The sequence below is a fragment of the Falco naumanni genome, chromosome W (assembly GCF_017639655.2).
Source record: "Falco naumanni isolate bFalNau1 chromosome W, bFalNau1.pat, whole genome shotgun sequence".
Classification (NCBI taxonomy): Eukaryota; Metazoa; Chordata; class Aves; order Falconiformes; family Falconidae; genus Falco; species Falco naumanni.
This window is the reverse complement of record NC_054079.1, coordinates 24,156,783-24,184,393: the sequence shown is the minus strand read 5'-3', so window position 1 is coordinate 24,184,393 and position 27,611 is coordinate 24,156,783. Positions and strand designations below refer to the sequence as shown.

Here is a 27,611-nt window from a genome sequence, read left to right as displayed (position 1 = left end):
GAACAATGTAATGGACTGTTAAAGACTACACTGAGAGCAATGGGTGGTGGGACTTTCAAACATTGGGATACTCATCTAGCAAAAGCCACCTGGTAAGTCAATACTAGAGGATCTGCCAATCAAAAGGGCCCTGCCCAGTCAAAGCTTTTACATACTGTAGAAGGGGAGAAAGTTCCTGTAGTGCATGTAAAAAAAATATGCTTGGGAAAACAGTGTGGGTTATTCCTACCTCAAACAAAGTCAACCCCATTTGTGGGATTGCTGTTACTCAGGGACCTGGGTGCACTTGGTGGGTAATGCGGGAGGATGGGGAAGTTTGATGTGTGTCTCAAGAGAACTTGATTTTAGGGTGAAAACAGTCAATGAATTAAATTGTGTGATGTTTATTGCTAGACAACACTGAATATTCTCACTTCTATATGCCCATCATTAAACTGGGCATGTTGCAGTGCCCATCTCTGCCACTCTGGATTTGGAGATCTGAACCAGACTCCCTTCTGATAGCCACATTAATGAAGAATGAACTTTGATGAAACCAGACCAGCACAGCGGTGACAGAATCAGAATCGGCTTCAACATGCAAGAATCCAACACCTTGCACCATCTTTCCTGCCTTCAAAGACTGTTATGACAGATGGAGCCAAACGTCATGGATTAAATGAACTCAATGGACTTTTAGAGGGATGGTCCATAGACTAAGGGAATGATATCTGTGTTTATATCAAGACAGGGAAGATGATGATGTATTTTAAGGTGTGGCATGATGTAAATGGTGTGGAATAAGGGGTGGATACTGTCTTGGTTTCAGCTGGGCTAGAGTTAATTTTCTTCTTAGTAGGTGGTACAACGCTGTGTTTTGGATTTAGTATGAGAATAATGTTGATAACACAGTTTTTACTTGTTGTTAGGTAATGTTTATACTAAGTCAGTTTCTTATGCTCTGCCAGAGAGAAGGGCGGGGCGTCACAAGAAATTGGGAGGAGACACCACCAGGACAGCTGACCCAAACTAACGAAAGGGATATTCCATGCCATAGAACATCATGCTGAGTATATAAATTGGGAGGAGTTGGCCGGGGCCTGCTGATCGCTGCTTGGGGACTGGCTGGGCATCGGTCAGTGGGTGGTGAGCAATTGTATTGTGCATCACTGGGGTGATTTTTTTTCCTTTTGGATTTTATTCCTCTTTCCCTCTCTCTCCTTTTCATTACAATTGTTGTTGCTGCTGTTATTATTATTATTATATTTTATTTTATTTCAATTATTAAATTATTCTTATCTCAATCCATGAGTTTTACCTTTTCCTGATTCTCCTCCCCATCATGCTGACGGCCAAGGGAGGGAGCAAGCAAGAGGGGCTGTGTGGTACTTAGTTGCCAGCTGGGATTAAACCACAAGTGCCTTTTCCAATGGCTGTCTGAGACACCACCAATGCCAAGAAGAGCTCAAATTGGTCTATGAGATGGAGCTGTTATACAGCTGCCTTAGTGGCTGCTTGTTTGTCACCTGCACCACACCTCCCACGAATACTTGCACAACCATCTTGCATTTGGTTCTGGTTTGTAATATTCCATTGCTATACTCCGTGAATGCCCTTGTTTTGCTAGGACATGGTGGGTATAAGAAATCAGCTGCTTGCTGGTATTAAAAGATCACTCAGCATTGAGTACCATGGATAAAATGCAAGTCAGGAAACACATCTGTAAAAGAACAATTTTCCATGTCTGTGCACTGGACTCAGTAAGAGGTAAAAAGCAAAGGAGAAAATTAGTTTTAACATGTTCTTAAATTCAATCATTGTACAATCAAGGAGGTTTGGTGAATTAAAGAGAAAGAACAGAGAGCAATAATTAAAATTGAAAAAGCAAAACATTTGTAATGGAGTGAAAATCAAGTAGCAATTGGGTTTCTCTTGTTTACCAGTAGATATACCAGTGCTTATGGAAGAGAACTGCTTTGTGCCAGTGCACACAAGTTACCTAAGTCTACCTCTGCAAATTCTACTGTGTTTACATTGGGATCCCAAGAGAATAACTAGATAGGTTTTAGATAGGCTTTTTCAGTAGTGAGTAGAAAGTATATGACATCTAAAAAAATAACCGGAGCCTTAACTAGGAACAGGATCATAGGATACTTCAAGTTGGAAGGGACCTGAGGAGCTTTTTAGCCCAACGTCCTGCTCAAAGCAGGATCAGGTATGGGATCAGACTGGACTGCTTAGAGCTTTATTCAGTCAGGTTTTGAAAACTTTCAAGAATGGAGATGACACAACCTCTCTGGGAAAAGTTTTCCAGTGCTTGACTGTCTTCATGGTGAAAAAGGTTTTCTTTAAGGTGATTAAGGTGAGAAAAGAAACAGGTTGGGAATGAAGTACCCACTAGATGCTACAGGCAATTTACTGCCAGCTCAGCCATACTGATATAATTCCTTACTAGCACAGAGAAAGTTTCATATGAAGCCTTTCCACTTCTCTTACAACTCTCCACATTATCCTGGTCATTTCCATTCTGATGGTCATTACCAGGTAAATGCAGACAGCTGGCACTGTCTTTTTCCCCTTTATTCCTGCCCTTTTCCCTTTCTCTCTCTGCCCTGCCCTGAAGCACAGGAGATTACAGGGTGGTTTTAGGTCAGATGAATGTCCTAGAGACCCCTTGGAGATGTTTTAATTCATCTAGTTGATGAGACCCAAAGCAGCCATAGCCTTTTCTAATGTGGCCATGACACCACTTTCTAGGGAGATGGAAACTCCCAGGAACCCATGAATGTTTAATAGCAGTTAGAAAGAAGAACATTGGCAACAAAGGAGCTAAAATCACCTCCTTGTGTTATTGATCATCCCTTTTCAATGAAGTATAGCAAAACCCAAAGAACTCAAGCCAAGTCTGTAGTGTATCAGAGCTCTTCTGCACATAGATGGAAGTGAGTCAGCTATGTGAGCTGGGAGGCACGAAAAACATAACATCTGCCTGCACAGAAATATCTATGTCAAAGTTTTGTTTTCTCATTTTGTCATTGCTTCATGCCCTGCTCCATAGATCAGAGGCTGCATAAAGCCCCATTTCAGCCTGGTAGTTAAAGCATTCAGGCAGAGAAAGGAATTGAACTTGAGTCTTCCATGTTCTGGCTGAAAGTCTATAGCTAAAAAAGCCACAGCTGTTTTGTGACCTGAGCCTCCCAAACTTTTTATAGCCAAAACCACCTTGTAAATTAGACATAAATTTGTGAATAGTTTTGGAATGACAAATTACATTCTTTTAGTGAACTAAAAAATAAAAAATAATGCTAGGGCTTACTAGAGACTTTAAGCCCAAGATACTCTTTTTTGGGATTCTTTTTTTAATTGTAAGCAAAACCTGGAAATCTTCATTTTGAAAAGTGGCCTCCATTTTGGACTCAAACTACCTATGCCTGACAGCATCACTTTAAAAATTAAATATGCTAGCCTTGTTCAAGACATATTTTTAGCACAATGTCATTTAATATGTCAAACAGTTTCTCAAATCAACTTATACAAAGTATAATTGTCTCACTTGTACTATTCATCTTTTCTCCCAAATTGCTAGTCCTACAACCTTTTGCTGATACCTTTGACAGTAGTTCTTTAAGCAGCCTGAATCACCCATTCATGACAAATTGGCATATTCGGCAGGATCCTAAATCAGGATTCACAACAAAACTGAAACCAATGGACATGATGAAGTCTGACTCTGCTAACTGGGCAAAAAAAATGTGCTTAGTTTGTTGCTGCTGCTGCTTCTATCCTACTTCTTCTCTACCATTTCATGCAGTACATCTCTGTAACTGACACATTAAGAGCTTTAGCTGCATCACTTACTGTGCCTGGCATACTGGGGCTCTGCTGCGCACAGTTGGGTGTAATGCTGGCTGCTATACTTGGACCCAAGACTGTCCCCAGGTTCAGAGGAAAAGGGTTCCTTGGATGCTCCTCTGTTCATGCTTGGCTGAGATCTGTGTCCAAGGCTACCAAGGTATCCTCACCTAACCAAGGGCCTTGCTATTGCCAGGACACACAATATTGATGACATCCTCATCTATTCCACTCTCCTGCTGTGGCACACCAAAGTTTCTGTGTTTTTCTGAGCTCTAGTCTCTAAAGGATCCTTTAAGACCTCAGAGAAGCAACAAGAAGTTTTCAGGGTGCTGTGAGCATCCTTTGCGCATAAGGATAGCAGTTAAAAACCAAGAATTGCAGTGAACTTCCTATACCAGCACAAATTCCTTCCCTTTAAGAAACACGTGTTATTTCTACACACTATTTCTTTAATAGAACCCTGATCCGCCTTGACACTCAATAAGCAGACAGTAACCTTTCCCAGTTAAGAGCTGAGTGTGCAGCACAGAGAAGACAAAGGGGGAAACACACACCACTGAATAGTCAGAACAAGTTCAATTAACCATTAGGTACAGTTTAAGGCTCATCATTAATAAATCAAACACAGAAAAAATATTTATCCAATATTGTCTGCAGATTCTGTGGTCTGTTCTGGAGCTAGTTTACATTAATTAAACCAGGTTCTACTTGCTTCCCTTGAGTGATACACAGAAACTCATCTACCTATGGAGACATTAGAAGGAATTACAGAAATAGTAACACCTGGGTAATTCAGAATTGGGGAATCATAGAATCATTTAGGTTGGAAAAGACCTTTAAGATCATCAAGTCCAACCATTCCCCTGCAGTGGGCCAGAGGAACAGGTGTAACCTACATTTAAGTACACAGGGCTCGGAGAAGCCAGAAAACTTAATACTATTGCCCTTTTCTGTGTTGATTTTGTCAAAGATGTCAACACCTGAGCAGACAGCCTTGTCAACTCAGCTGGCGTTAGCCTCAGGAATAAGGTGTAAATCACTTTTGGGGACATCACTCTCTTTTAAACCAGCTAAGTGCTTCATAGAGAACAGTGATGACAGTAATACATACTGTGTAATGACACCTCTGAAAAGACCACCAGCTTATCACTGCTGTGGTACTGCCTGCCAGGGTTAGGCTTTACTAGGCCAGGTAGTTTTTATTCTAATCACTACTTCAGTTCCTGAATTTTTCTCTCCTTCTATCAGAGAATCTCAATATTTTGCTTAATTTGTTTTGCCTCACAACCTAGTGAAATAAGCAGGAGATATCTGAGCTGCTTCTTATATTTGAGGTGACAGATTATGGTGAGTCAGGGCAGTGCAAAGAAGGAACCTGTAATTTGCAGCTCTGGTCTCCTGCTTCAGGCAAAAAAAAACCCATTCAGATTCCAAATGCTTTGGCCCATTCTCATTACAAAGTAAAATTATTTGTGTAGAAGCAGATCTTCAGGATTAGCTCACTTTCCTAGACTATCAGACCTGTAGGTACTGTAGAAATTTGGAGTGGCCAAAGGACGGCCAGATAATGTCCATCAAAATGATTCAGCTACCTTACAGCCTCCTACTTCATGACTTTTTTATTTGAAGGCGTATTAGCCAAGAGTAGTGCGTGCAACACAAGATGTGAGTGGGTGTGTCTATTGGCTTGCAAGGTACATAGGTACCCAGTAACTTGTCACGGGACAGGTGCATATATGACAGTGGAGGGCTGGGAAGGCCAGTAAAGCCCTGGTGGGGTGGCATAACAAATGAAGCAAATTGCAGTGACAGGAAGACTAGGTACATCTGGTGAATGTCATGCCACATTATGGTCATATTCACGTGCCCATGCTTTGCTCCTGCACTTTGCTGACTGGTACCTCCCTTCCCTCCATTTCATGCACTTACACACTCCCTCATGCCCAGAGCTCTCTGCTGAACTCCAGTGAATTGTTCTGTTCCAGTCTTTCTTCAAGGCTTTACTGTTTACCAGAGCCTTTGTCAGCTACAATGTTTCATACACCTCTTCCCTTCTGCCCCTCTATTTCTCCTCTAACTAATCTGCAACAATATGCCTGCTACAACTGTTTCTCTGCCCTCATCTTTGCCGCTCTGTCTGCAGACAGCCCTACTGCCCTTAATGTGATCCAGCTGTTCACTCTCTCATCCCCTCCAAAAAAAATCTGGAGAGATTCTACAAGAAGGATGCTACAATAAATGTGCATATGCAATTTCTCTTATAAATGGAAAGAATAATAACCCATGTACACGTACATCAATCCCATTCAAAGAGGCAAAATCAAGTAGATGCCCTGTGGTGCACATGGACCCCGTCAGTCTTAAGCTGCTTAATTACCGGCTGGGGTTAAACCATGACACCCACATTGGGCACCAAAAAGGATTGCGGTGGGTTGACCTTGGCTGAGTGCCAGGTGCCCACCAAAGCCACTATATCGCTGCTCCTTGTCAACTGGACAGTGTTAAAGAAAATGTATTTTGAATTAAAAAATTTAAAGTGCTGAAGCTGCTAAATGGCAGAACCAGGCCTTGGCCCTTGTATAGCCCTAAGTCAAGGCTGGTTTAAAACCCAGTCAAGTTAATCAGTGGGAGAATAGAGAAACAATAGATGATCAATTTGTGTACACAGGTGCTCTCAGAAATGCAGGTGTTTTTAGAAAAATGGGTATATGTGAATAGGAATTGCTTGTTCAAAGACTAAGTGTGCTTGAAGGATTGTGTGAGTTAAAGCAGGCAGAAAGAAGATCATGATCCAAGGAGGACCTTGGAAACGAGGCAGAGACTGGAACTGAATAGACGAATCAACTGGGATTTGAAAACCTGACAAGACCAAAGGAAACTTCTAAAAACTTCAGACATTGACTAATGATTTGATAAGTGTATATAAGCTGTGCTGTATCCTGTAGCGGAACGAAGGCAGTGGGTTGATTAGCATTGATAACATGCATCTGTGGCCTTGCCTGGAAGGCAGTGGGTTGATTGACATGGATGTTGTGCAGCTGTAGCTTGTTCCTGCTAAGTGGTTAAATAGCCCTGAGGATTGTGGGATGGGTGGTCAGATGGAGGAGGGGCAGCGTGGTCTGGCCTCTGGAGGAAGGAGAAATGGCATGGACAGTGGAATCTGACCGATGGTAAAAGCCTTGTTGCAGCCAGCCAGCTAGTTTGTTTGTGCTGCAATAATTGGTGCCCTGTGTGAGGCCGAGTTGGGCTCTGAATACAGCAACTTGTGCCCAGTGTAGCTGAGACAAGTGGGAGAACCTGTGACCTGTAGCAGGCACTGTGAGAGGTGAGCTGCTGATGACTAATTGATGTGGGTGTATTGCAACATTTGTTGTCCATCTTAACTCAACTGGCAACTTTTGGTGCCTAGTGTAGATGTGGGCTAATTGATATGGGTGCAAAAGAAGAAACTTCTATATTAATAATGCTTATAGATATTTTTTTAAAAAGCATAAAGTATAACAAGAAGGCAATAGGAACTTTGCTAGGATGGTGCAAAGTAAATGATGTGCTAGTTAAGCTGAAGAATGTCTCGTGTTCAGACACAGCAAAATGCTGGAAGACTACATTTTGAGGCTGCCTTGAGGGAGGATAAAACTGCAACAACGTTGCTAACAACATGGAGATTAGTCTTAGACTTGCTAGAACAATTAAAAGTGGATCAGGGAGATAAATTCTATTTTTGTGATGCTTATGGATATATTTGGAAAAAAAAAGGTGTAAAATGGCAATAAGAATTCTGCTAGTGTGGTGTAAAAAGTATGACTTGCCAGTTATGGTGAAAAAGCTTTTTGGCATTCAGACATGGCAAAGCATTAGAAAGTTACTTTTTGAGGCTGCCTCGAGGGGAGACAAAACCGCTACAGCCTTGTTAACAACATGGAGATTGATCACAGATTTGCTAGAACAATCAGAAGTGGACAGAGACACAAGCCCTACATTAACAATGCTAATGGGCATATTTGAAAACAGAGGTGTAAAGTATGATGAGGTGGCAATAAGAACTCTGCTGGGGTGGTGTAAAAGGATTAGCCAGTTGCAGGGAAAAATGTTTCCAGCATTCAGATATGGCAAAGCGCTGCAATGCTACTCTTTGAGGCTGCTGTGAGAGGGGACAAAATTGCTCCAGAGTCATTGACAACGTAGAGATTGGTCTTAGATTTACTAGAACAATCAGAAGTGGACAGGGAGACAAAGGCTGCAGTTGAAGCAGTCACATCCCCGGTTGCAGAGATGATGCCCAATAAGGTACCTTTGGTGCTGCCAGATTCTTTGCCATTGCCTGACTCAAGCAGTTGGGGCTGGCAGGAGGAGCAGAGCGGTGCCGGGTCAAGCAGGCAGAATTGGTTCCCTTTGGGGTGGTGGGGAGATCTGGTCATTGGCACGTTGCCTGACTGTGATCCCGAGCCACCTGTGATAGGTTTATTGGAGGAGACCTCAGGTTGTGTTCAACAACCAGTCCAAATTACAGCATTGGGACCAGATCCTGCCAAATTCTGGAAAAAGATACGGGAGCAAGCACTTGCGGAAAGGGATATCGACGCTGCAACTGCCATGGGGGGCAGGGTGTTAGCCTGTCCAGTGCTTCAAAGGGATGGTGATGCTCCCCCTGAGTGGGAACCTTTCAACTGGGGAGTGATAAAAGAATTAAGATCAACCTGTATACAGTACGGAATAGGCTTGCCCTATGCTCAATCATTGTTACATAGTCTTTTCACAGCAGAGCTTACTGCTCATGATTGCCATTCAATTGTGCAAATTATATTGACCCCTATGCAAATGTTAATATTTGAGTCAAATTGGAGGTGCTTGGCAAATGAGCAATCATTGATGAATTTAGAATACCCCCAGGATGATCCACGTTTTGGGGCAGGGGTTCCCTAGTTGATGGGGGAAGCTCTGGTTAACTCTCCTTAGTTATAAGCTTGCTTACATCCTGTAGTCCTGCAGCAGGGGAAAGAGTTAGCCCTCCAAGTTTTATTGCGGGTCCCAGATCATGTTGCTCCACAACAGTCATGGACCACAATAAGGCAAGGTCCAAATGAGGGGTAAGTGTCATTCCTGGATAGGTTGAGAGACTCTCTGGATAAGCAAATACAGAATGGGACAGCTGAGGAAGCATTGTTACTTCAATTAGCTAAGGACAATGCAAATGAGGATTGTAGAAAGGTGATTGCAGGCATGGTGGATCGCAATCCCACTTTAATAGAATTAATGGATGTATGTGGGATGGTAGGAACTGCTGCCTTCCAAATGGAGCGTCTGGCAAGACCTTTGCTGATGCAGTCAGGGTCATTTGCTGTTGTTACACATGTGGGCCGGAAGGTCACCTAAAGAAGGACTGTCCAAAGAAATTGAGGCTGGGAAGGGCTGATGGCTCTGGTTTGGTGTGCTGTCGATGTAACGAACCAGGGCATTTTGCAAAATACTGTAGATCTAAATTTAACACTCAAGGGCAGTTACTTGCAGGTGGCAACAGAGAGCAGGGAAATGGGAGGAGGAACTGTGTAATGATACAAATGAATCCTCCACAACAACTCCAGGCTTATGCAGCCAACTTGCAGCCCAAACTTCAGGGAGCGCTGGACTGGATGTTACCACAGCAACTGCCATCACAATAGAAGATGATAAAGTACATAAGGTCCCACTGAATGCTGTGGGACCCATTGGCAATAAATTGAGTGCACTGTTGCTTGGATGTTCTAGTGTAACATTACAAGGTTGGTTTGTCTTACCAGGAGTCATTGATGCTGATTATATGGGTCAGATTCAAGCAATGGTGTGGACCCACCCCCACCTGTGGCAATTCCTGAAGGTAGCTGGATTGCACAATTAATTCCTTTGTGGGCATAATTAACTTGCACCCATGACAAAATCCGGGGCAGAGAAGGGTTTGGTTCAGCAGGAACACCACAAATTTTCTGGACCCAGAGCGTATAAAATGCTTGACCAACTCTAACCTGTAAAATCACCTTTGCCAAAGGGACTCCTTCCACAATATGGGTGACTGGAAGGATTGACATGGGAGCAGATGCAGCTATTATATCTGTGTGCATCTGGCCTCGCTCTTGGCCTGTCTGCTCAGCAGGTTTCATATTGGTGGGAGTGGGTGGCGTGACACAGTGTCCAAAGTCAGTATATGGTGCAAGTTTGAAACCCTGAGGGCCAGACACCAATGATGTGTCTGTATGTGCTTGATGTCCCTCTGAACTTGTGGGGATGGGATGTTTTGAGATAATGGGGCGTCATCATTGGTACCCAGAAGGATTTTTAATAGGGGCCACTGTGATGGAGGGTGTACAAAGACCTACTCTGCCTTTGACTTGGAAGACAGATACCCCTGTTTGGGTGGAACTGAGGAAAAATGTTCTTTGACTAATTGTTGGAGGGCTACACAATTAGCACAAGGACACATAGAACCTTCCCATAGTCCTTGGAATACCCCTGTGTGTGTGATAAAAAAAATCAGGCAAATGGTGCCTGTTACAAGATTTAAGGAAAGTAAATGATGTAATGGAGGGAATGGGAGCCCTGCAATTGGGCATGCCTTCCCTGATGACGATCCCGTGAAACTGGGACATTTTGGTAATTGATTTAAAAGATTCTTTTTTTTTTTTTTTTGGTAATCCTTTACATGAAGCTGATAAATGTAAATTTGCTTTTTCCATACCTAGCAGAAACAATATGGCTCCTTGTTAAGCGATGCCAATGGATGGTGTTGCTGCAGGTTATGAAAAACAGTCCTCCTATATGTCAATGGTATGTAGCAAAGGCATTGTCACCTGTACGGGGACAATTTCAGCAAGTGTATTGCTATCATTATATGGATGATATTCTTGCATCAGCTGCAAATAAGGCTGAACTTCAGCAAGCGTATCCAGTTTTGCAGCAGTCGTTGGCCACCTTTGGGCTATGTATAGCTCCAGAAAAGATTCAACAACAAGCCCTGTGGAAATACTTGGGAGTTAAAGAGCTAGATCAAATGCTTGAGCCACAGTTTATCCAGCTCTGAGTAAATATCAGAACCCTAAATGATTTGCAGAAATTATTAGGGGCCATAAATTGGGTAAGGCCATACTTGGGCCTTACAACAGACCAATTGACACCACTCTTTGATCTATTGAAGGGTGACACTGATTTGATGCCTCCCCGATCACTAACTAAAGAAGCCACCTTAGCCCTGGAGAGGGTGGCCAATGGTCTGCAGCAAAAAAGGGTACACTGTGTAGATGTATGAACTCTGGTAAGTTTATATGTTGTCATTGTGAACCAACAATCCTGTGGGATGATAGGCCAATGGAATGAGTGCTGGCAGGATCTGCTACATGTCTTGGAATGGTTATTTTTATCTGTACAGCCACAGAAGACAGTGAGCACTCGGATTGAGCTAGTATCAAAAATCATCACCAAAGGATGTACATGGTGCGTTCAGCTCACGGGCCAAGATCCCAATCATCTGATAATTCCCATTGAACACAATTATGTAAGCTGGTGTTTGTCAAACAGTTTACTGTTTCAGTTAGCTCTGGAAGGATTCAAGGGACAAATATCCTATTACCTTCCCGGTCATAAATTGTTACAAACTTATTCAGACATACAAATACTTCAAAAGCTGCTGGCAGCAGATAGACCGTAGGGCCTTGCACTGGGCTTTTACAGATGGTTCTGGGAAATTGGGAAAGGCAGTGGTCACTTGGTATGATGGGAAGCAATGGCAAGAATTGATACACTTAACATGGGGATCACCCCAATTGGTTGAACTTAGTGCTGTCATTGTTACCTTTAAAATGTTTTCTCAATGTGCTGTAAACATTTTTACAGACTCCACTTGTGTTGCATATGTTGCACAACGCATTGACTGTGTGCTGCTTAAGGAGGTAAATTCACCACGACTATTTTTTTAATTAAAAACATTATGGGTGATGGTGAGACAACATACACATAGATATTACATCCTGCACATCTGCAGTCACACTGGATTGCCAGATTTGTCTGTGAAGGGAATGCTCTTGCAGCTCCTGCTTGGACTCCTCCAGTGTTGGATCTGATATGACAGGCCTTCATGTCTCATCAATTTTTTTCATCAGGGGGCTCGGGCACTGGTCCATCAATTTAAAATATCTTTTGTGGATGCAAAATCCATCATTGCTGCTTGTCCAGAGTGTCAGTGATTGGGTCCCAGACCGATGTTTCCGCGAGGGGTTAATCCATGTGGATATCAGTCCTTGGATCTGTGGCAAACTGATGTCACACATGTGCCGCCTTTTGGTCATTTACAGTATGTTCATGTCTCTGTTGATACCTTCTCAAAAGTTCTGTGGGAATTTGCCCATACTGGGGAGAAGGCTCTGGGTGCCATTTCACATCTTCAACGGGCTTGGGCTGCTCTGGGGGTTCTGAAGTGTCTCAAGACAGACAACAATGGACCAGCATACTCATCTGCACACATGGCCAAGTTCCTTGCCTCTTGGGGGGGGGTGGAACATGTTACTTACTGGCATCCCTCATTCCCTGACTAGCCAAGCCATTGTGGAACGTGTTCATCATACTTTAAAGCTACTTCTTGAAAAACAAAAAGGGGGAATGAGTTCTGAGACTCCGCATGCTTGTCTATGGAAAGCTGTGTATACATTGGATTATTTGACTGTGCCGGCTGGGAAAGTGTGGCCTGTGACTATCTCTCATTTCTTGTCTTTGCAGGGAGGAGATCCTCCTATCTGAGGAAAGGTCTTAATGCGAGACCTACAAATGGGAAAATGGACAGGCTTGTGGATTTAATTACCTGGGGATGAGGGTATGCTTGTATCTCCACAGATGCAGGGCCGCGGTCGCTTTCTGCTAGGTGTTAAGCCTGTTTTAGATCCTAGATTTGACAAGAGGACATCAGATATCTGCTGTTCCACAGACCCCTTGAGAGGGGAGTCAGAACATCTGGGTGACCCTGATGTGGAGCCTGAATCAGATGCAGCTTTGTGCCTTCTTAACTCAGCCTGAACAGCCTTTCCACACATCCTGCCAAGGGCCCTGCAATGGATGATAGACATGGCCTTTTTGGTTAAAAACAAAAAGGGGGAATTGTAGAGGAATGAAGGCAGTGGGTTGATTAGCATTGATAACATGCAGCTGTGGCCTTGCCTGGAAGGCAGTGGGTTGATTGACATGGATGTTGTGCAGCTGTAGCTTGTTCCTGCTAAGTGGTTAAATAGCCCTGAGGATTGTGGGATGGGTGGTCAGATGGAGGAGGGGCAGTGTGGTCTGGCCTCTGGAGGAAGGAGAAATGGCATGGACAGTGGAATCTGACCGATGGTAAAAGCCTTGTTGCAGCCAACTAGTTTGTTTGCGCTGCAGCAGTATCCTGTTGTTCTGTGCCACTCACTGAGGTGGTGGCCCAACTCTGAGTTGTGACTAAAGTAAACCTAGTAGTACCCATGTCTGTGTAAATGTCTCCTTTAACAGTGACAAAAGGATACACTAATGGTATTTATCCAGTCTACTTCAACCTTCCCTTATTATTCTGTTTTCTATGTGAAATGCTTAGAAGTCACAAGCTGTGAAGCATACTGGGAAGAGATGATGCAGAAAATGAGTCACAGATGCAGGCAGGTACAGAGCCATTCAGCCTATGCAAGATGCTTGCTGCCTGCTCTTTTTGGGACTGCATCTCCCAGCATCAGTTTTTCATCTTGACCTATGGCAAGAGCAGGGGATCTCTGAGCGAGGCATCCTTTCGAACAGCACTGGGATAGGTTGTTCTGCTGTGTGCATGTGGATCTTTCATGGAGATGCTTTAAAACAAGTTCTGAACTCACACCCAACCCCAGGAAAGGGGGGGGGGTGTGTGTGTGTGTAAAAACTACACAAATTGAAAGATCAGTTTCAGGAGAAATATGGGGAGATAAAGGTAGTCTGTTCTTTACTGGGATTAGAGACAATCTGTAAAGTTTCAACCACAAATGTACTAATTATTTTATGTTGAACCCTGAGGGCTTTATAGTTCTCAGCTTGCTGACTGATATTCCCAGTACTACTCTTCCCTGACTGTACAGCAGTTTAATATCTGCCATGAATGCACAGCAGCAGGCTGGAAGGCAGGAGCTAACACCACCGCTTGTGTTGTCAGCCTCTGTCCTGAAATGGATTATTTTCTCTGTTCACTCGGGTCTCCAGCAAGATGAGGCCCAACAATAAATTAGATTCTCAGTTTTGTCCAAGTCGGGTACACCAGGGAATGACATGCTATATTTCTTTGTGGCAGGGTTTCTGCTGCTGTTTTACCCCTACCAGAGTTGTTTGCTCTAAGTGAGCGTCATTCCAGTTACTTGCTTGAGGTTTTTGAGAATCTTGTTTGTTAGCAAGCAGGAATTAATCCAATAGCACAAGTAATTTGGTGCTTGGAAGTGGATGCACCTAACTGGTTTCCCCAGGCAGAATCCCCATCCCTAGCTAGAGACTGTAAGCCAGAGATATGAACTCCTCTGCTGTCACCATGTAGACTCTTGGGATGTTTGTACATGGAGGAGCACAGTGATGGAGTGATGAGCAACAGATAGGGATTGGGCCCATTCCCTGAGGCTTTACACTGCTGTCGTTCATGCCTCCACATGCTGCTCTCCAGCTCTGGGTACCAAAGGGCTCCCTTTACTGATCAACAGCAAGCCTCTTAGTTTATGTAGAACCAGCAACAGCATCCTGCAAAATTCGAGGACAATCCCTGTTAATGTTTCTCATGGAGGGGTGGGACTGATACAGGAAGAAGCAGACAAGAAGCCTTGGTGGTATCATCTGAGATCTCTCCTTGAAGGGTGAGCCCTATGGTTATTTGTTGGAGAATAGCTTTTCCTACCAAGACTTCCTTCACCTCTCCTTAAGCCATCTTCTTAGTTCACATCCTGCTATAGCCATTCAGTTGCTCTCATCTCCTTGTCACAGAGAAAGCCAAAAGGCTGGGCTGACTCAAGAGGCTTTTATGCCTACCCTAGCAATAGGTCTAGGCTCCCAGTGAGCAGAATTTCCTTCCCAGCAGTACCTGGGCTATGGCTGACCTGCTCCAAGAGTGATCTGTGCTGTGTCTCTGGGGGGGGGGGGGGGGGGGGGGGGAAGCAACTTCCTACAATGTGGCTGGCAGGAAGAAAGTGTTAGTACCCTATTAATTAATGAAATAGCTCTGCTCTGTTAGTGTTGTGACAGCTACCTGTCTCTTGAAGCAAGGAAAGCTGCTGGTTAGGCTGGTAGATTATGTAATTGAGCTACAGCAGCTTACACCAAAGGCAACTTTGTGATACTTGCTTCTCCTTATGGGGCTGACTAGTATCATCCGCTGTTTTTTTGGTATTAAGATGAGTACCAGCATGAGATCTAAGCTGGGAGGGGAACAAAACAATAGCTAGCAAAGTAGGAAAATTATCTGCTACGTTTGCAATTTGGGTAACTTTTTCACAAGAAGCTTTGCAAAGAAAATCTAAAACAAAACCCATAAACTCTTTCAACCCTTCATCAATATGAACTAGGCTTCCTCTTAGTCATATGGCAGGAGACCTCATCTGCATGTAGTTCACTCAGTCTTAAGGTGGGATCCGGTTTGCTTAGCTTAGACACTCTTGTCGCATACATTTAGACACCCCACTGAACAATCTTCCAAAACCAGTGCCTTATTCTCTATCTAGTCCAAGGAGAGGAGGTGCTTACATCTAAGGCAACAGATATCTCAGAGGGATGAAGGCTGCTATGAGTCTGTCTGTCTCTCCCATCTGCAGATGAACATATGGGGATGCAGGAGATTTACTGCCAAGTTCCCAGTGTGATGGACGTGCTTATGAAGACTGCCCCAGTCCCTCATCACCGCAGCAGCCTGTTCTGCAACAGTCCAACAAATTGCCACGTTTCCCATTCTGTTTTAACACTGTCACATCATTGACTGCTAAGTAAGACAGCCTGGATGGGGATTTCGGCACAGAGAAGAGAAATTAAAAATGCAAAATAGAAAACCAGATGTCATAAGCTTCATTAAAATAATATCTCATCTCCTGGGGATCCCATGGAGATCTGTTGCCTTCCAGTGGATACGGAGCCCCTGAGATTTACACTTGGGGATTAGTCTGTTCCTCCTCCTCTTCCTATCACAAATGTCTTCTGTTTTCAAAAGGCTTTCTCTATCCGAATATGTCTCCTAATAAGGATGTGCTGGAGACATCTCCTAAGCACTAATGGACACCCAGCCCCCCCCAGTGCTGTCAGGAGCCTCCTTATCAAGTGATTTGCAATAAAGAAGGAAGCATGGCTAAGCCCTGCAGTTCCTGACAGAAAGACAAAGTGGGAGTGTTAGAAAAGTAAGAAATACATAATTAATATAGATATAATATCAATAAGGGTTTAAGATTTTGAACTATGCAAACTGGGAGATGTTATTTCCCCTTGGTGTGATATTCTCCACTTTGTTGATATGGCCTCAGCAGCAAGCTAAATGTTTTACTATTCCACTTACAAACCAGGTGTAACCTTTAGGAAATCACTAGAAATATAAGCCACCTGGTTAGTTTTAGCAAACATGTGGCTGTGAAATGTATTTATTCATAGGGGGAGAGGCAACCAAGGAAAAGACTATTAAAGCAGTGGAATAAATCTGTGTTCAGTGCATGCAGTACAGCATACTCTTTCTGTCACACTTCAATCACTGTGGACTCTGGAAGTAAAAGTTGTATTCGTGCTGGGTTGGTATTTAATTGAGCTCATTTGAACCAAGCTTACAGCAAGCACGTATGACAGATTTATGTATGAATCTTCACAGAGTAAAAAAAAAATCACATTTATTGACATTCCAGCAGAGCATTTGATGTTTGAACAACTGATTCTGATTTAACACTGAAAAATGCCACTATCCATATGGAAAACCTGCAATAGGATTAAACCCCCAGTTGCTACCATTCCAATCAATGGCTCTGCCAGATAAGCTATTAAACATTTATGTACTACCTTAATTTTGCCTAGATTAAAAAAAACCAATCCAAATCCTGATGAGTTTAATGCAGAAGAGACAAAAGATCAAGTTGGAGGAACGGGGGCCAGAGTCAGGAGATGAGAGACATTAAACTGCTTGAAAATTGTAAAGGCTGGGCAGATTTTAAGAATAACAGCAGCAGGAGCAGATGTGGATTAAAGGTATGTTATGCTGGCTACAGACAATACTGTTAGTCTCATTTTGCCCCAGATAACCTAGAGCTCATCTGGGTATGGCCAAGAGTAGAGAGTTGATCCAAATGCCACTAGATATGTGTTCACCTAATTAGAGGCATGCTGTATACGCAGGCAGAGAGGCATGTTTGAGCAGACCTCTCTGGAGACAAGGCAAGATGATGCTTGTTAGCCTTGTCAGACAACTCCTCTTAAGCAGGTAGATTTCACCCATTATTACCTTCATGAGCATATTGTGGTCAGCACTGAGTATTCACTAGGAAAGAGCACTAGCTGTAAAAGAGGTCCTGGCAATGGTACACTTCTAGCTACTGGAAAAACAATTCAGACTCTTCCAATATATCCCGTTGCCTCTTTACTGGTGGATAGTAGCATTCAGCAGTGGCTAAGTGGAATAAAATTTTCCCTATGTGGAAAAGCAGAAGTTCTGGCAGAAGGACTCATTCTGTTGTATCTGATCCTTGGAAAAAAAGCTGCTAAACTCTGCAGAAGTCTGACTAGGGCATATTTTCATATATTAGTCCATTTTAATAAGTAGTTACCTTGCAGTCAACTATGTAACAGGCTGCTTCTTCCTAAGTCACCTCCAGTTGGTAAATTCTAGTTTACAGCAGACTGAGGTTCTCCTGTCATATTTTCCTCATTTCTATTATTCCAGTTTTCATGCTTATTCTCTGTGGCATTTCTGAGTCTTTGTTGTACTGATGTCTCCCAAATATAGAATCATTTAGGTGGGAAAAGACTCTTAAGATCATTGGGTCCAACTGTTAACCTAACACTACCAAGTCCACCATTAAAAAAAGCCCCTAAGCACCATGTCTACACATCTTTTAAATACCTCTAGGGATGGTGACTCAACCACCTCCCTGGGCAGCCTGTTCCAATGCTTGACAACCCTTTCAGTGAAGAAATTTTTCCTCATATCCAGCCTAAACCTCCCCTGATGCCACTTGAGGCCATTTCCTCTTGTCCAATCACTTGCTCCTTGGGAAAAGAGACTGACACCCACCTCGCTACATCCTCCTTTCATGTAGTTGTAGAGCGTCAGCTTCCTTTTCTCTAAACTAAAATACCACCCCAGTTCCCACAGCTACTCCTCATAAGACTTGTTCCCCAGACCCTTCACCAGCTTCATTGCTCTTCTCTGGACGTGCTCCAGCACCTCAATGTCTTTCTTGTAGTGAGGGGCCCAAAACTGAACACAGGATTTGAGGTGCAGCCTCACCAGTGCCACCTACAGGGGAACAATCGCTTCCCTAGTCCTGCTGGCCACACTATTTCTGATACAAGCCAGGATGCTATTGGCCTTCTTGGCCGTCTGGGCACACTGCTGGCTCATATTCAGCTGGGTGTCGACCAACATCCCCATGTCCTTTTCTGCTGGGCAGCTTTCCACTCTTCCCCAAGCCTGTAGCATTGCGTGGGGTTGTTGTGACCCAAGTGCAGGACCCAGCACTGAGCCTTGTTGAACCTCATACAACTGGCCTCAGCCCATTGGTCCCGCCTGTCCAGATCCCTCTGTAGAGCCTTCCTACTCTCAAGCAGATCAATGCTCCCACCCATCTTGGTGTTGTCTGCAAATTAATAAGGGTGCATGCACCTGGTCCCCTTGTCCAGATCATTGATATTAAAACTGGCCCTGATACTGAGCCCTGGGGAACACCACTTGTGACCGGCTGCCAAGTGGATTTAACTTCATTCACCACCACTCTTTGGGCATGGCCATCCAGCCAGTTTTTTACCCATCCAAGACACGAGCAGCCAGTTTCTCCAGGAGAATGCTGTGGGAAACAGTGTCAAAGGCTTTACTAAACTCCAAGTAGGCAACATCCACAGCCTTTCCTTCATCCAGTAAGTGGGTGACCTTGTCATAGAAGGAGAACAGGGTAGTCAAGGAGGACCTGACTTTCATAAACCCATGCTGACTGGGCCTGATCACCTGGTTGTCCTGCACATGCCACGTGATGGCACTCAAGATGAGCTGCTCCGGAACCTTCCCCGGAACCCAGGTCAGGCTGACAGACCTGTAGTTCCCCAGTTCCTCCTTATGGCCCTTCTTGTAGATGGGTGTCACATTTGCTAACCTTCAGTCAACTCTGACCTCCCAGGGTAGCCAGGACTGCTGATAAATGATGGAAAGTGGCTTGTTGAGCTTTTCCGCCAGCTCCCTCAGTACCCTTGTGTGGATCCCATCTGGCCCCATAGATTTGTGTGTGTCTAAGTGGTATAGCAAGTTGCTAACAATTTCCCCTTGGATTATAGAGGTTCGTTCTGCTCCCCTGTCACCAGCTCATTAGGCTGCATACCCTGAGAACAAATAGTCTTACTATTAAAGACTGAGGCAAAGAAGGCATTAAGTACCTCTGCCTTTTCCTCATCTTCTGTCACTATGTTTTCCCCTGCATCCAATAAAGGATGGAGATTCTCCTTAGCCCCCCTTGTGTTGTTGATATACTTACAGAAATATTTTTTATTGTCTTTTACAGCAGTAGCCAAATTAATTTCTTGTTGGGCTTTGACCCTTCTAATTTTTTCTCTCCATATCTTCCTGACATCTTTGTAGTCTTCCTGGGTTGCCTGCCCCTTCTTTCAAAGGTCATAAACTCTCTTTTTTTTTCTTTTTTTTTTTCTCCTGAGTTCCAGCCAAAGCTCTCTGTTGAGCCAGGCTGGTCTTCTTCCCCACCAGCTCATCTTTCAGCACATGGGGATGGCCTGCTCCTGTGCCTTTAAGATTTCCTTCTTGAAGAAAGCCCAGCCTTCCTGGATCCCTTTGCCTTTCAGGACTGCCTCCCAAGGGACTCTGTCAGCCAGGCTCCTAAACAGACCAAAGTCTGCCCTCTGGAAATCCAAGGTAGCGGTTCTGCTGACCAGTCTCCTTACTTCTCCAAGAATCGAAAAATCTATTATTTCATGATCACTATGCCAAGACAGCCTCCAACCATCACATCACCCACAACTCCTTCTCTGTTTGCAAACAACAGGTCCAGTGTTGTCCAAGCTCCCTCACCAACTGTGTCAGGAAGTTATCATTCACACACTCCAGGAACCTCCTAGACTGTTTCCTCTCTGCTGTTTTATTTCCAGCAGACATCTGGTAAATTGATGTCCCCCATGAGAACAAGGGCTAGCAATTGTGAGACTTCTCCCAGCTGCTTATAGAATATTTCATCCGTCATTTCATCCTGGTTGGGTGGTCTATAAGAGACTCCCACCATGATATCTGCCTTGTTAGCCCTTCCCCTGATTCTTACCCATAAACACTCAACCTATCATCACCATTGTCAAACTATAGACAATCAAAACACACCCTAACATACAGAGGTATCCCACTGCCTCTCCTTCCTTGCCTATCCCTTCTGAAGAGTTTACAGCCATCCATTGCAGCACTCCAGTTGTGTTAGTCATCCCACCATGTTTCTGTGATTGCAACTATATCATAGTTTTCCAGCTGCACAATGGCTTCCAAATCCTCTTATGTGTTGCCCATTGTCCTGGTTTCAGCTGGGATAGGGTTAATTTTCTTCTTAGTAGCTGGTGCGGTGATGTGATTTGGATTTGGTGGGAGAACAATGTTGATAGGACACTGATGTTTTTAGTTGTTGCTGGGTAATGTTTTTACTAAGTCAAGGACTTTTCAGTTTCTCAGGTCCTGCCAGCGAGAGGGCTGGAGGGGCACAAGAAATTGGGAGGGGACACAGCCAGGACAGCTGACCTGAACTAGCCAAAGAGATATTCCATACCACATGACATCATGCTGAGTATATAAACTGGGGGAAGAAGAAGGAAGGGGAGGGACATTTGGCATTATGGCATTTGTCTTCCCAAGTAACCGTTACGCATGGGAGAGCCCTGCTTTCCTGGGGATGGCTGAACACCTGCCTGCCGATGGGAAGTAGTGAATTAATTCCTTCTTTTGCTTTCCTTGTGTGCGTGGCTTTTGCTTTACCTATTAAACTGTCTTTATCTCAGCCCACAAGTTTTCTCACTTTGACTCTTCCGATTCTCTCCCCCATCTCACTGTGGGGGGAGTGAGCGAGTGGCTGCATGGTGCTTGGCTGCCAACCAGGGTTGAACTACAACACCCATGCTGCATGCATTGGTGTAGATGCACTTCAGTTGCGCTATTGATCCTGCCACCTTTTTGGGGGGAGAATCCCTAATTCCTATTATGACTCTTCTCAAGGTGCTTCCATGGTTTCTAACGCATCAACAACCCTTGCATCTTTGCTGCTGCGCAGATCTCCATCCCCTACCCCCACTGAGATGGCTAAGGTGCTGCGTGCATTAGTATAGAGATGTCTCAAATGTGCTCCAGTGTACTCAGCCCATCGTGGAACAGACTGAAGGACCTTGCTAGCACACTGTCCCTCAAACATTGTCGTGGTGCCCGCACCCTTATCTGTGAGTGAGGCTGGTTTTATCTCTTTCCCCCTTCAAATCTAGTTTAAAGCTTTTTCAATGAGCCCTGCTAACTCCTGCGCAACAGTCCTTTCCCCCCTTTGACACAGGTGTACCCCATGTCACCAGCAGGCCTGGTGTTGTGTAGACTGACCCATGATCAAAACCCCCCGAATTCTGCTGGTGACACCAGTCACGGAGTCAGGTATTTATCAGCTGGCTCTTCGTGTTTCTTCCAACATCATTCCCTGCAACTGGAAGGACAGGAAAAATCTACTTGTGCTCCTTACTCCTTAACTAGTTGTCTGAAAGTCCTGAAGTCTCTTTTGATTGCCCTTGGACTTCTTATTGGAACTTCATCACTGCTGTTGTGATTAAATTTCCTTTGCCAATTCTTGCTTTTTGTGTCAAAGTCATTAATGAACATATAAATGAAATGGATGTTGGAGAACTCTGTTAGCAATCTCCTTTCTTCTGATACTTTCTCCTTCAACACTACCTGATGTGTTTTGAGTTCCTGGGCTTCTCAATCTACTGGGTTTGCTTAAGCACTTAGTTTATAAAACTGAATTTTGTTATAGATGTACCTCAAATTACCTTTTCATTTAATTTGCATGTATTGAACTTGTTATCCCTGAATCCAAATTATTTCCTATGATCAGGTCTTTTGTAACGTCCTCATGACTTACTAAAACCAAGTCTAAAATAGTACCATTTCCTGTCATGTTAGTGAATCTCTGGAGGATATTTTTATTGCCTAGAAATGCAAGAATATCTCAGACTTACCAATAATAATATCAGTTGCTTTCCAACCTGATTCCTGATGTTAAATTATCCAAAACAACTATTGCAGTAGTAATTATCTTTCTAATAACATTACAGAACTCTCTTGGCAGTGAAAAAGGATCCTGGTGGCATATGGCATGCTAGCAGTGATAATCTTTTACTAGTAAGAGTTGTGCTGTCATTAACATATATTGCTGCTCCCTGCCTTTTCCTGAAAAGCAGTCGCTGGTTTTAGAGTGCTCATGACTGCAACTGCTGGACAGATCTACTACCCCAATGCACTCACTCATATCCTGTATCAGTAGCTCAAGGTCCTCCACTTTGCTGCATAACATTTGCATATCCAACTTTCTTCTTCTCCCTAGTCACTCTTTCAGCAAGATATTGCCTATTCAACCACTTTCTTTTCCTTTGCCATCCATGGATCTACTCTGTGACATTCCTTTCTGCACTGCTATGACCAGATTTGTCTGATTATTCAATTTACCACATACTCAGGCAGAGCCTTGAGACTGCACAAATGCTTCCCAGCCCTTTCCTGGTGTTTAAGGTTCCTCTTATAAATGACGCCAACAGCAGTGTTTGCAGGAATACTGCAGGTCCTTGGATAAAACCTATCTATCAGAGAATATCTCTTCATAACCATACACCAATGACCAAACTTCCCCAAATCTTCTTCAAACCTTAGCTGTTTGCTGTTTGTGTTTGTCACTCATTTGGTAGGGGCCAGAGCTATTCCACTGAACATCTGTGCACTTACTTCTTTCAGAGCCTTCCACAGCATGGCATAGAATTGTAGAGTGGTTTGGGTTGGAAGGGACCTTTAAAGGTCATCTAGTCCAATCCCCCTGCAATGAGCAGGGACATCTTCAACTAGATCAGGTTGCTCAGAGCCCTGTCCAACCTGACCTTGAATGTTTCCAGGGATGGGGCATCTATAACTTCTCTGGGCAACTTGTTCCAGTGGTTCACCACCCTCATCATAAAAAACTTTCTTCCTTCTATCTAGTCTGAATCTACCCTCTTTTAGTTTAAAATCATTACCCCTTGTCCTGTTGCTACAGGCCCTGCTAAAAAGTCTGTCCCCATCTTTGTTATAAGCCCCCTTTAAGTATTAAAAAGCTGTAATAAGGTCTCACCAGAGACTTCTCTTCTCCAGGCTGAACAACCCCAACTATCTCAGCCTGTCCTCATGGGAGATGTGTTCCATCCCTCTGATCATTTTTGTGGCCCTCCACTGGACCTGCTCCAACAGGTCAACCTCAACTAGCTCCAGCAGCATCCTGTCAATGTCATTTGTTCTGATGTGAAGGTCAACCAGGGGACTACCTCCTGCTCCTATGGGAAATTTTCCAGACTTAGATTCCCATTTTTTTATCCATGCTCTAAGCAACATGCACACTATTCCTTTGACCTATCCCTTGTCAGGGTCTTGAGTCTTTGTGGCACAACAGTGGCTCAGGTTTTGGAGGCAGGACAGCCATGTGTGGATTGTGGATTGCTGTCCTCTTGTGTTAGCCTTGTGAGGAAGTAGAGTATAGTGCTAATATGATGATTCTGCTTCCAGAACTTCAAAACGTTGCTCAGAAATAGCACAAGTATTTCTATGTGAACCTTTACAAACCTACAAACCCTTGACCTCACAGTAACACAGCTCTATCTTTCTCTGGTAGTCCGAGTCTCTGATCCTTTCCCTTTTGTTTGCAGTAATCCTGTCTTTTCTTTATACAGTTCCTCTATATTATCTTAATTCTTTTTCTGGCTGAGCCTTGATCTTAGCTTGATAAAAATCTGTAGGTTTAAAAAACTATGCCTTCTTTTCAAGGCATAGCTTCCTTCCTCTACCACAGCCCAAGATAAAGAGTCCTTGCATGTTTGTAGGTCAGTTCCCTGAGCAGCAGAATCACACTGATAAACTGCTCTGTGAGTTGTCTGAACTGAGCTGGCATGCTCAGCCACATGCATGGAGATCTGCATATGATTCCACGAGCACCTCACCATATTTCAGTCCTTGGATTCAGCCTTTTCAATCTCCATCAGCAAAGACTCACCTAATTTCACTTGAAGTGGGGACGGCTTATAGTTCATGGCTACAGTCTCTCCCTCTCTCGTATCACAATCTCTGTCCAAAATAGATGCAGCTGTTGGATCCTGTCAAGAAAGAAAATGAAACAAAACAGAATGGTTTAACTAGAAGCTATGCGGTCTCTTTTCTGTCTGTTAGATGAGTCCATTCCCACCTGCATTCAGAGGGAACAGAGAACATGCTGGTGTTTTGAATGGCTGAAACCTAGGGGCAAAACACAGAACTTTGGAAGCACATTTAGTATGCTAAAAGTACCTCGGGAAATACCAGATTTCAACATTTAACTTATATGATGGATAATACTGGGAATATAATATGGAGGGTGGGTCACCAGTTCAAATTCAGCCTGGGCTGGCAGTAGTCTGAAACCATTTTCATGCGATGACTCTTTGGGGTGTTGTACAAAACGCATTTACAGTTTCAGCTGAGTTCCAAGTGGACCAGTCAACCTCATGATTAAAACCAAAAAGCTCGTGACCAGCTGCGTGAAAGTCCAGCTCAGAAGAAATGAGGACTGAATGAGTAGGAGAATTCAATCTCTGGTCCCTCTTGGAGAGGAATGAAGAAGACTACTTCCAAATCTGGATTTATTCTGTGGCTAACTGGAAAGATTTAATTTCAGTATCTGTCAGCACAGCACCTTTCACTGTCACTGAAATTCCCCAAAAAATCAAAGCTCCCCAAACATGGAATCTGCCCCATCACACCTACTTGCAGACCAGCTAATCCAGGTATATGGCATGTGTAAGGTGGTAAAGTGGCAGGCCACCACCTGGGTCCAGGCTTCCCAGACAAGAACCTTTTCTCTGACAGTCTGAGAAAAGGCAGGATACAGCTGTTTTTAAAAAGCATGACAAGAGCTGGATGCTTTGTAGTGCTACTGAACACAACCAAATCCTTGGAGCCCCAACCTGCTGGCTGCAGGAAGGTATAGAAGTAGACACGTTATGGTAAAGGACATGGTGCAATGGCCAGATACCACCTCCTATGCTGGTGCAGTCCAGCACTTGAACACGAGCTCCCACATGGAAGGAGCCCACAGCCAGCAGTTCACGTGTCAGGGAAAGGGCCTGGCCAACTTGCATGAACAACAGGAGAGGAGAAATGTTCTGAGGTGCCTTTGAGGATCTGGACTCTGGTCCTGGACCAGAGGACTTTGCTAGAGTAATCTCAAAGCTGGACTCTAGACCAAACAAATAGAAAAGGCTTCCTAGACCACCAGAAAAGAAAAAGATAATTTTCAAAGAGTGATTCATTCCATCCTGTCTTAGACACTCATCTTAAAAGGAGATGAAAACATCCCTGGAGACGTGTCTTCCTTTTCCCCCTACTAACTACAGAGGAGGCCTGGCAACTGGTGGAGACTGCACCCCTGCCACTGGAGGTGGGGATGATGAAGGACACACCAGCAGAACCCATAACACCACCAGTCCACACCAAGAGATGATCCATGAATCATCTCTAAACATGTGGAGGAAAAGAAGGTCATCAGGAACAGTCAGCATGGATTCACCAAGGGGAAATCATGCCTGACCAACCTGATAGCCTTCTATGATGGAATGACTGGATGGGCATATGCAGGGAGAGCAGTGGATGTTGTCTACTGTTACAGCCCTCTCCAAACTAGCCAGCTATAACAAGGTCTTTTACCATCTCATACCAGCATACTCTTCATACCAGTCCCTGCTACTACCTTCTCATCTCTCCTCACCCAGGGTATGTATTCTCTGCTTCTTTCTCCCCTCTCTTCATTGGCTGCCCAACCAATTAACAGAACCAGCCACAGCTGCACCTTATCTACATCAGCCAACCCTCCAGCTCACAGCTGTATGTTATCAATGTTAATTAACCCAGCTTCATTCTTCTACAATTCCCCCTTCTTTTTCTTCTTAACATTTCATACCTCATGTTTTTACCAACCATCACAAACTTTTTACAAATAAACTTTTCATACAGTTCTCTATAATTCCTCTACAGTCTACCTTGACCTCAGCAAGGCTTTTGACACTGTCTCCCATAACATCCTGATAGGTAAGCTCAGGAAGTGTGCGCTAGATAAGCAGACAGTGAGGTGGATTGAGAACTGGCTGAATGGCAGAGCTTGGAGGATTGTGATCAGCAGTGCAGAGTCTAGCTAGAGGCCTGTAGCTAGTGGTGTTCCCCAGGGGTCATTCCTGCATCCAGTCCTGTTCAGCTTATTCATCACTGACCTGGATGAAGGGACAGAGTGCACCCTCAGCGAGTTTGCAGATGATACAAAACTGGGCGGAGTGTCTGATACACCAGAAGGCTGTGCTGCCATTCAGCGAGACCTGGACAGGCTAGAGAGCTGGGCAGAGAGGAACCTAATGAAGGTCAACAAAGGCAAGTGTAAGGTCCTGCACCTCAGGAGGAACAACCCCATGCACCAGCACAGGCTGGGGGTTGACCTGATGGAAGGCAGCTCTGCAGAGAAAGACCTGGGAGTTTTGGTGGACAACAAGTTGCCCATGAGCCAGCAGTGTGCCCTTGTGGCCATGAAGGCCAATGGGATCCTGGGGTGCATTAGGAGGAGTGCAGCCAGCAGGTCAAGGGACGTTATCCTCCTCCTCTGCTCTGCCCTGGTGAGGCCGCATCTAGAGTACTGTGTCCAGTTCTGGGCTCCCCACTTCAAGAGAGACAGGGAACTACTGGAGGGGGTCCAGTGGAGGGCTACCAAGATGATGAGGGGACTGGAGCATCTAGCTGATGAGGAAAGGCTGAGAGAGCTGGGCCTGTTTAGCCTGGGGAAGAGAAAACTGAGAGGGGATCTTATCAATGTCTACAAATATCTTAACAGCGAGTGTCAAGAGGATGGGGGCAGATGCTTTTCAGTGGTGTCTAGCAACAGGACAAGGGGCAACAGGTACAAACTGCAACACAGGAAGTTCCATCTGAATATGAGGAAGAACTTCTTTACCTTGAGGGTGACAGACCACTGGAACAGGCTTCCCAGAGAGGTTATAGTCTCCTTCTCTGGAGACATTCAAAACCTGCCTGGACATGATTCTGTGCAACCTGCTCTGGTGAACCTGCTTTAGCATGGGGGGTTGGACTAGATGATCTCCAGAGATCCCTTCCAAACTCAACCATTCTATGACTCTGTGATCCCATTAATCATAGCCCAATGCTCCAATCTAACTAGATCCTGTGCAAGTCCTCTTGTCCCTCAAGGGAGTCAACAGCACCTCCCAGTTTAATATCCTCAGCAAACCTGCTAAGGGTGCATTCAACTTCTGCATCCAGAATATTGATAAAAATA

At 44.3% G+C, this 27,611-nt stretch overlaps 1 long non-coding RNA gene across 2 annotated transcripts in view; it reads right to left on the bottom strand.

The window, feature by feature from the left end:
* Positions 1-27,611, bottom strand: part of LOC121080361 — a 77,344-nt gene that overhangs the window by 4,448 nt on the left and 45,285 nt on the right. For both annotated transcript variants that reach the window (XR_005825340.1, XR_005825341.1), the window contains exon 2: positions 24,297-24,396. This is a non-coding gene — a long non-coding RNA (uncharacterized LOC121080361). The remainder of the gene's footprint in view (positions 1-24,296; positions 24,397-27,611) is intronic.